At 37.8% G+C, this 10,304-nt stretch overlaps 1 non-coding gene across 1 annotated transcript; it reads left to right on the top strand.

Moving 5' to 3' along the window:
* Positions 1 to 2,017: 2,017 nt before the first annotated feature.
* Positions 2,018 to 2,124, top strand: LOC115278541. Its single transcript, XR_003902948.1, has one exon. It is a non-coding gene; the product is annotated as a U6 spliceosomal RNA (small nuclear RNA).
* Positions 2,125 to 10,304: the final 8,180 nt, after the last annotated feature.

Below are 10,304 nucleotides of genomic sequence, written 5' to 3'. Positions count from 1 at the left end.
GGAGATATACCTCATTCAAACCAGTCTCTTTAATCAAAGTAGGGCAAGTGGTCAAGTGATACGAAGACCATTAAATTATTCCCCTACACCCAGATTCCATGGAAAAAGGCTCTCCCCCTACGTAAGCTCTCCAGTTTGGTGTGATCCTTTTGTGAAAGCTTTTTCAAGATGGATGGAGAATCAAAACGTTGCTAGATAAAAGGACAAAAGTAAAACTTCAAAACTTATAGATATTAAGAACTATGTAGAGTATCTGCCACTTAGGGTTTTCAGCTTCGTTTGCTTTCAAATTTTAGTTGAAAAGGATATTAACTACTTTCAATCAAAATGATATTTACATTTGCTTTAGGTTCAGCAACTGCGACATTTCACATAACGGCATTCTAGTCCCTGTACCAATCTTCGTTTCTAAAGTGTTTTGTGAGTCCTCAAGATGCAAAAAATTAACATATCATGAAAAGGGCAATTCATCTGAGGATGAAATTTGGATAGGAGAATTTTCTTTAGTAAAGACATTATTTGAGCAGGCTAGATTCAGGATGAATCATCTTCAGGTTTTCCTGTTTAATTTCAAAAATAAAGCAGGCAAATTTAAAAACAAGAAGAAGGAACCTGAAAATGAGATAAGTTTGATAGCGACTCGCTGGCCACGTGGAAGAGCTGCACTTTGCCGGCTGGTTTTATTTTCTATGCCCGTGATGTGTGAGGAAAATGCCAGCGCAGAAAAAAAATCAAAAGCTGAAAAAATGGATTTTGATTAGTAAGGAAATGGTACTGATTGTGAATTTGCAGTTCATCTCATTCTTCTGGCTTTCCTTTCAAAAGCCTTTTCTTCCATGTTTTATGCTCCCGGAGCTGTTAATGCACCCTAATTTGTTGGTTCTGTTTTTAACTCAGGCATTCACTACCTATACCTGTACGTCTCCAGCTCTTTTATTACTCGACATCTTTTGATGCTCACAGTTATTTGGATATGCTTTTTATCAAGTCCCCAAGATTCCCTGAAAGGACGTCTTTCTTCCAGCTCATCTGAATATCTAATAGCACATTTAGCTTCATTCAGTTCAGTTCCACAGGCCTTCACTGAGCAACCTACTGTGCGCTGGGCAGTGGGGCAGCAAGGTGGGAAAGCAGGGATCTCAGGACATGGGCGTGTGGCTTTCTGCTGTTTTTATTCGGACACTTCGTTTCTCTTAATCCCAGCAGGGACCTCCCATTTTGGAGAAACGGCAGTTTAGGTCATTTAGCAACAAACTATGTTTCACAGCTAAGGGGAGGCTGAACTTCATACCATGAAGCATACCCAATGACCAGAAGAGTACACTGCCGGCATTTCTGTGTTTGAATTCAGTGATGCAGTCAGTTGGCACTTAATTAGTTAATAAACAGACCGTTTCATTGAGAGCATGCATTAGCATCTGACACCGGCTGGCAGACGAGCCTTCTTGATTGATTAAAATATACATTTAAATATATTCCCTTAATTTATATCAGTTGCAAAGTGAGGCAGTTATCTTTATAACTGAGAGCATTAGCGTAAATTATTTAGTATCTTCATTCTAATTTGCACCATATTATAATATCTATCTTGATCTCAGAACTAAATAAATCATCTGTCCCAAATTCTAAGCACACTGTGAGTCCTGAGATTTTTATATCGCTCTCCTATCTTCGCCTCACAATTCTTCCAAAGGAAACTGGAACTCTAAGGAACAGCAGATTCTTTTAGTGGAGAAAATAAACTTTAAAAAAAATTCTGTGGTCATTTTCAGAAAACTGAGGAACTTAGATTCTGGTTTATATTTATTTCAATATTTTATTGCAAATTGAACCTAGAGAATAGTCTGAGCTTTCTCAAGATGTTGCGGTTTTGGTGTGGGGTTGTTGTTGTTATTGTTGCTTCTTTTTGTTTGTTTGTTTCTAATATGGATAGAAAATTCTTCCATCATTTACAGTCAAGGCTTAGTTGAAGTGGGAAAGTTGAGCAAAAGGCAAGATACTAAGACAGATGTCAGAAGTGCTCGCTTCGGCGGCACATATACTAAAGTTGGAATGATACAGAGAAGATTAGCATGGCCCCTGTGCAAGGATGGCACACAAATTCATGAAGCGTTCCATATTTAAAAAAATAAAAAAGACAGATGTCAGAAGACAGAGTAAATAGAATGAGATGTTCAAAGACTTGTTGACCAACTAGGTTAGCAGAGCATAATTACCATAAGAAAAGAGACTTTCATAAAGTAGGTGAGACTATCAAATGCTTCAAAAGTGTTGGAAGGGATACAGATAAGGATCACTAGATCCATGAGACAAGAGAACACTGGGGACTTTTGGAAATCATTTCAGTGAAGTTTGGGACCAGATACCAGATTGATCATGGTGGTCATGGGCACTACAGATTCTTGATAGTAGATGGAAACTGAGGAACAAGATCACAATTCAAGAACGTAGTAGAGTAGAGAAGTGGTTTCAACAAAAAAGTGAAAGAGATGAGAGAAGGAGGATGATGAAGATGCTAGCCAGAGATGAGATAATTTAATGGGGGAAAGTCCCCCAAAAAAGGAATAAGGAGACACGGAGTAAAACTGCAAGAGTTCCTTTAGAAGGGAGGAGGTTTGTCCTAAGAGAGGGGAGAAGAGAAAAAGAGGACAGAGAGGAAAGATAAATGGAAGTTAAAAGATGCTAGCTATTGTATGGGAAGATGAGGGATTTCAGGGCCAAAAACCATGATTTCAGTAACAAAAAAAAAAGGAGGGTAAAAATTAAGTCTCAAGTGATTTTTAAAAACTTAAATTATGACAATGCACTAACAAAAGAAAAATAATGAAAACAAAGTCACAGAAAACAGAGACTAAAAATTAATTTAAAAATCCCAAAATGGACTTTGTTACTTTGTTCTCTGATTACTTCAGACTTGTTCAAAGTATTGCATGTAATTTGAAGAAAGATACAGGCCATTCTATTCCAAGTCGATAAGTATCTCTGAGGAACAAATATTTACATTATCACAGTTGTGTTTACTATTTGGGTCATTTAATTAATGTGTATCTCCATCCAGTAAAGGCACACTCAAAGGCAGAGTCAAAGTATATTTCTTCTTATCATTGAACTCCAATTCCAGCTAAGTTCCTTAGTTAGCACCAGGATTTTGGTAAACGTTTGCTGAATGATTAATCTGTCCATCTTAACACATTTTTGCATCTTATGTCTTTATTGAAAAGCCAAGGAGAGTATACTTTCCCGTATGGATAGGTTACAATCAAACCAAATAAATCAGCAAATTTGACCACTTTTCTTATATACATATGTATACTCAAAATGGCAGGAGGTGCAAAGAATTGCGATAGACACTTAAGAAGCTTCTAATCCATTTAGGAGAAATACCCAACATACATGGAAAATTACATAGCAATAGAAGACTTCAATAAGCTTCTAGACAAAAATATGAGCGTGATGAAATAGTGAATGATTAATTGTCAAAGATTTTTCTAGTCCAGAAATTTTAAATTTTGGTTTATATGCCTGATAATTTTTTAATTTATGCATCCCCTCGACATTTTAAATATACATACACAAATTTTATTGTGTATTTATAGTTCCAAAACCGTGTTTTGCAATATATTACATATACTGTAAGTGTTTTTGAATATATTTTTATCAATATATTTTGACCTGTCAAAATATATTGAATTGCAAATTTAGCTCACTTAATTTGTTGAAAATTGTCACATAACCAAGTAGACTGAGTTTCTCATTCTCAAATAAATCAAACTTAATCTATGCTAGAAAAATAAAATCTGAGTTTACTTTTTTTTAAATTCAAATGAATGTTAGTAAATGTCCTCATGGCAATCTTTTCATTTCTGAATTCTATTTTTAATTATATCTATATGAGTAGGTAAATGATAGATAAGTGATTGATAGATTAGATAGATAATGAGAAAGCATAATGCTTTGCTCTGAGTTTTTCAGCTTGAGGCACAGCATCCTTCAAGATTTCTTACTGAGTTTTTGTTTGCTTGTTTGTTTGTTTTTGTTTTGTTTTTTGCTTGGATCTCAAAGAACGGTCCCTTATGAGTGAATCATTTCCTAAGGAACGCTTTGTTTTATGTCACATGGTATTTTTATACCATTTGCAATGATTTTTATGCCCTAGAGGATTTTACACCATGGGGCAAGAATGATGGGAATTGTGATTTTTTTGGAAAACTGGAACAAGTTTTAAAAAGGAGGCCAGGGAGGAGCATTGATCCACCACAGACCTCAGGCAGATTAATTGCAGGGGGAAATATGACTAAAGTTCAAAATTGGGAGAATAATTCTCTGAAAGCTATCTATGCCTAGGCACCCTCTGGAAAGTCTTTGTGTATCTCTCAAATTGAAGACTGTTGTTTAGATTAGGGATCAGCAAGCCTATGGACCAAAATCTGTCCCACTGCCTGCTTTTGTAAATAAAATTTTGTTGGAATACAGCCATGTTCATTGGCTAACATATTGTCTATGGCTGCATTTACACAATAACGGCAGGACTGAGTAGTTATAACAGATTGTATGGTGCTCAAATTTTAAAATATTGACTATCTGGACCTTTACAGAAAAGTTGGCTCATTCCCATTCTAGACATTATAAAACTGCTGTAAATAGTCAGATGAGAGAGACAGACAGACAGTGTGTGCACATGCTCTAAGTTTGGAGTAGTCAGCCTAAACTATGCTATTTAGCTGGGAAAAGTTTGGAAAAGTGAAGAGAATGAAAATTGGAAGAAAGCATGCTATCACTGTATCTAAGATAAATAAGAGTGAGGAGTCCATCTCATCAATAAGCAGACCCATGTTAAATTTCATAGCCAAGAGAATTATACATGAAGGAGAAAAGCCCACAAATGATGCCTTAGTCAAACAGAATGAGCCATTACAAACACATGCTATCATCCAAACCAATATAAGGGTAGATTGCTCTCAGTCACGTGGGCATCTCCCTTGGAAGTCTGAAAGTAGCAGTTGGCAGTGAATGAGATCCTTAAGCAGGTTTTAATAATGGTGGATGTCTTCACTAATGCAACTAATTGATTCAGATATGAAATACAAGCTCAGTAATATAATCTAAGTGGTGTTTAGTTTTCTAATGTGGCTCTGATTTCTCAGAAGACTGTGTAGGTGACTCCCACAAATTTTTCTTCTATGTGTTATTTCACCAACATTTTAAAAATATTTACTCATTCAATGCATTCTTAGAATCACCATAAAAGCACTGGTAAGAACAACATCTGCAACAACAGAGGTAGCAAACACTCTACTAATCTGAACTAGTTAACCAAGACTGAAGTAATTTTTAGAGATACTAGAAACTTGTATAGATGGAGTAAATCCAGCTGGGAAGGCTAGGTGTATCTTAGAAGAAGATCTCAGGAAAGCTCTTTTAATAAACATAAAGATTTAGTTGAATTCACCCCATTGATAATGGCATAATCAACATTTAATAAGGGGCTACCATGTAGAAAATGCTGTACATATCTGAGTACAGAATGATACTTTTAAAATCTTATCTTTGCAGATATGATCATGCTATTCACTTACAATGGTTCGAAGACATTTTTGTTCAGGGGATTTCTGATTTATCCTCCATCTGAATTTTTAAAAATTCAAAATGGAGAATACATAAATTCATATTTTTTCTAGTGTTTCAGTACTGGCATAAGTGTGAGCAGAGAATACATCTAAATTCCATATTTAAAATTTAGTATAATTAACATGAAATGTCAAATGTAGAGATAGCTCTACAGACTTCACTATATTCTGACATTGAATCCAATGTTCCAAAATAAACAATTTTCTTTGTATGTTTGTTCATTTAGCACTTGATGTACCAGTCAAGACCCCATCAGGAGACAAAAGCCACATGGTAACTTGAACAGATTATATAAATAACAATAAAAAGAACAATTAACTTAGGATTGGAATAACAAGTACTGGGTTAGTTAAAGAAAACAACACAAAAAATACAGGAATAACAGATATCAGGAGCAGTCACTAAGCCTTGGACTGAAATAAAACACCAAGGAAAGATCTTCCTCCTTAAACTGGGCTGAGATACAGACTTCATTAAAGAGGGCATGGCTGTAGCTCACTGGATGGCAAGAAGCAGCTGAGGGGTCACGTAGTCAGGACATGCTGGAAGTCTCTTCTCTGGGTGCTGGGGAAAGCCATCCACAGGCAGGTGCTCTGCCTTGGAACTCACTGTAAGGTCACCCAGGAGAGGAGTGGGAGAAGTTATTCATGGGCCTGTGCCTTACTGGCAGCAGTCCACTCTGAAGCCTTCACAGGAGGTTCTGGGGAAGCCACTAATTGCTGTCGATCATGTTGAGCTTTCAGAACTGGGATCTACAACAGCCTTCGAGGACAGGGGCAGGGAGGTACCAGAGAAATTATACTCTGTAGGAACTTGGCAAGTGAGGTGCACCAGAACACAGACGAGAACCCCATTTCTCCTCCTGTGTTTCTCCAACACCTTCAAGAATGGTAACATTTAGTACTTTGCCAGTTGGCAAAGAAGAAATGTTCACAAAGGCTGCCTCCGTTATTAGAGAGAAAAAGGCTCAAAAGGGCATATTTTGAGCTAAGAGGTAGTACGTCAACAACTGGCACACTTGGTGTTTGTGAGCATGCCTTCAGTGTGCTGTAGATCTTCAACACTGTTGCACATTTCATAATTGTCCATTTCTCCATATAATGCCAGAAATATACCTGGATGCCATTTGGTAACCATTCATTCAACGAGTGCTTACTGAGTGCCCTTGGTGAATGGTGTGTTCTCGAAAACCAGGAGTAGGAGACAAAAAATTATAATCCAGGCCATAAAAGATTACACACTTGAATAGATGTAAATGAACCAGTGGTTGGATACAACGGGCTGAGCAGTCTACCAGAAGAATAGATGCCCAATGTCCAAGAAGCACAGAGGAGAAGCCAAGTGTGCCCTAGAGGAGAGAGGACTGAGGGTGGTTACAGTTCTGAGGAGATGGTGCCATCTTGTTCTATCTTGAAAGATGACTAGGACTATTCCAGGAAGACAGGAAGTGAAGGGTCCTCCCTCTAAGGGTACAGAATGTGTAAAGGGTCAAGTTCCTAAACGTAATGACTTATTGACTGAAAGGTCAGTGTTTCCAGGATGTTAAAAAAAGATACCAAGGTAGCCAGAAGCCAGATGGAATATCTTCTGATAAAAAAAAGCAAGAACTTGACTTTAAAGGTTATCCTTTCTCCATTTCCTGAAACTGATTTTTTTATAGAAATTACTATCTTCATTTGTCTTCATGGGAAACTGAAGATGGTAAAATTAAATCCTTTAGATCTGTACTTCCTGAAAGAATCAGACTGAATGCAAAAAAGAACAAACACTACTTAAAAAGAAGTGACTTGCTCTGTTTTGTGTGTGTGTGTTTTTTTAAATTCAAATGTGACTCTGGAGTGCAACCAACATAATATATTGGAGGATCGGAACATCTGAGCCACATCACTGATTAGCTTCTTTTCACCCAAACTAAAGGGGAGAAAATATTGATGAATTAAATAAATGACTCATTGAAAATGACTGAGCATGAGACATTTTGGTAAATGTGGCATGGCAACTGTACTGAGCCATATTTTAATTTTGAACCACTGCAAAGGGCCATACAATTCCCTGGTTTTCAGTTTAGGATTTTAGAAGAGCTAATAAAGGTTTAATGCTATATTATGGAGATCTGAGTTGCTGCCCAGTGCAGAAGAGGAGGGAAGTCTCCAGATTGATTTTGATTGTTGGGGAAGAGCCTGTTTTCTTGACTGCAGAAAACATGTGTGCTCTGAGCATAGTGAGACTGGGGAAGAAGTTATTGCATCCAAAACTCTCATTTGTAACTTTGGAGAGAGGTCCTGTAGCAAATACTGTTCTAAGTCGGGTTAGAAATCAGGTGTTAGCTGTAACATTTCTGCATGGCCCTTGAGAGACCCATCAAAGTCGCTATAAAAGCTGACTAAGGTTCAAGTTTGACCATGGGTAGAGAAGGTAATCATTTATATAACCCTCTCTGTACAAAGAATTCCCCAAAAGACTTGAATTCCCTGATCCATTGCCTAGCCTTTTACCATATTACACACTTCTGTATGTATTTTATAATATGGATTAAGTGATTGGGGTAAGCTGTTACCATTTCCAGAAATCCCTTCCAAATAGTACGTACCTCTACAATAGATGGTAATGGTACTTACTATTTCATCCTATGTCTAAATTATTAAAATCAACATAATCCTTACTTTGCAATAGGTTTTCTTTTTTTTAGTAACTCTATTTTCCAGATGAGTAAACTGAAGCACAGAGAGATTAAGTAATTTGTCAAAGGTCATACAGTTAGTACACACTGAAGCTGATACCTGAAGGCTGGCAGGGTTCACTATTCCAAGACTTTATATTGAGTCATCACTTGCCACAAGAACCTTATTTAAGATTATATCATAGAGTAATGAGTGCTTTAATAAACTAATCACTGTTTTAAACATTTTAAATACATTATTTCATGTCCTCCTTACGTTTAATACTCCTCTAAGATGGATAAATGTTCTATTTTATAAAAGAGGAAACTGAGGTACTGAAACTGAGGTAACATAAAGAGATGATCCCAAGATCACACAGTTATTAAGGACTAGAGACAGATTTAGGACCAAGGTAAGCCTGATTCCCAGCCCTGCAGCTCAAGACAATTTCTCAATTCTCCCAAACACTACCCACTCACCACCCTCTCCCCCAATATGTACTTCGGCCATACATATTCTTACTTTTACAAATTTTAGTAGAATTCCTAGAGCTATAGTGGGCGACATGAATGGAAAGGAGGTGCTAAGGATTTTTCTTAAAATCGTATTTATATACAAGCCCATTGTGTTTGGCTGGACTGGTGGTGATTATGAGGGGTGGTGGCTAAGTGATCTGTAGTGACACTATTTCCAGAATCTCTTCGCTTATCCTGTCTTTCCGGCTGAGAGCACCTCTTCCATGAAGCAACTTTGATCTCTCTACTTCAAGGTACTTACTCCTCCTCCTCTACCACCATTTTGATAGCTATGATGTAAGTACAAAAGAAGAAAGAGGGGCACCTGGGTGGCTCAGTTGGTTGAGTGTCGGGCTTTGGCTCAGGTCATGGGGCTCATGATTTGTGTTAGAGCCCCACATCAGGCCTGCTGATGTCAGCATAGAGCCTGCTTGGGACTCTCTCTTTCCCTCTCTCTGCCCCTCCCCTGCTTTGCTTACACTTGGCACCATTTCTCTCTCAAAAATAAAATAAACATTTAAAATAAAAGGAGAAAGAACCATTATTTTAAAATCATTAAGTTTTGGTGACAGCACTGTACTCTATAGATCTGTATCTCATGGATTCTAAAACATACGGTATTATTCACAGATTAATGCCTCCAAAATTCGGATGCTCCTCACAATTAACTGTGTCTGATCATCACTGCTGACCTGCCCGCAGTCATGCCAAATTATCATTCTTCAGTTATTATTCTTTTGTTTAAAATGCTTTATTTATTTATTTTTGAGGAAAGAGAGAACCAGGAGGGGAGGGGCAGAGAGAGGGAGACAGAGAACCTGAAGCAGACTCCAAGCTCTGAGCTGTCAGCATAGAACCCAACACAGGGCTCGGACCCAAGGACAGTGAGATCATGACCTCAGTCGAAGTTGGGTGCTTAACCAACTGAGCCACCCAGGTGCCCCTTGATGGAATGACTGGATAACTCCAACCACTTGTTGACACTTTAGTCAGCAAAACACGTCAGAAGCATTTGAAGATGGATGACTGTTTTGGTTGGTGTTTGAAAACCTTCTGATGCCCAGCATCTAAGCTTGCCCCTGTGTGAGAGCATCATGGGTAAAATCCCAGATACAAGAGTCGATCACTCTTATAGGATATAGGCTGCATCAGCATTGCTCCTGCAGCCCTAAAGGGTGATATTGTAGGAAAAGCACAGACATCAAGATCTCTGAGTCAGAGTACCACTGAAGCAATCTCTTAGTGCCTCCTTATTTTCAGAATCTCTCTTAACTTAAATGAAAGTCAGATGTGAAGGAGTCTAGAAATATGTACTTCATTTATTTCTCTTATATTTTCCCTTTCATGTATGCCCAAGAGTCATATTTGATTTTTTAAGGTTTATTTATTTATTTTGAGAGAGAGTGAGGCAAGGGAGAGGCAGAGAGAGGGAGAGAGAGACTCCTAAGCAGGCTGTGTGCTGTAAGTGCAGAGCCCATTGATCCCACAAAGCACAAGATTG

Source organism: Suricata suricatta, chromosome 14, assembly GCF_006229205.1.
Source record: "Suricata suricatta isolate VVHF042 chromosome 14, meerkat_22Aug2017_6uvM2_HiC, whole genome shotgun sequence".
In the NCBI taxonomy this organism is placed as follows: domain Eukaryota; kingdom Metazoa; phylum Chordata; class Mammalia; order Carnivora; family Herpestidae; genus Suricata; species Suricata suricatta.
This window is presented reverse-complemented; position numbering and strand designations above follow the sequence as displayed.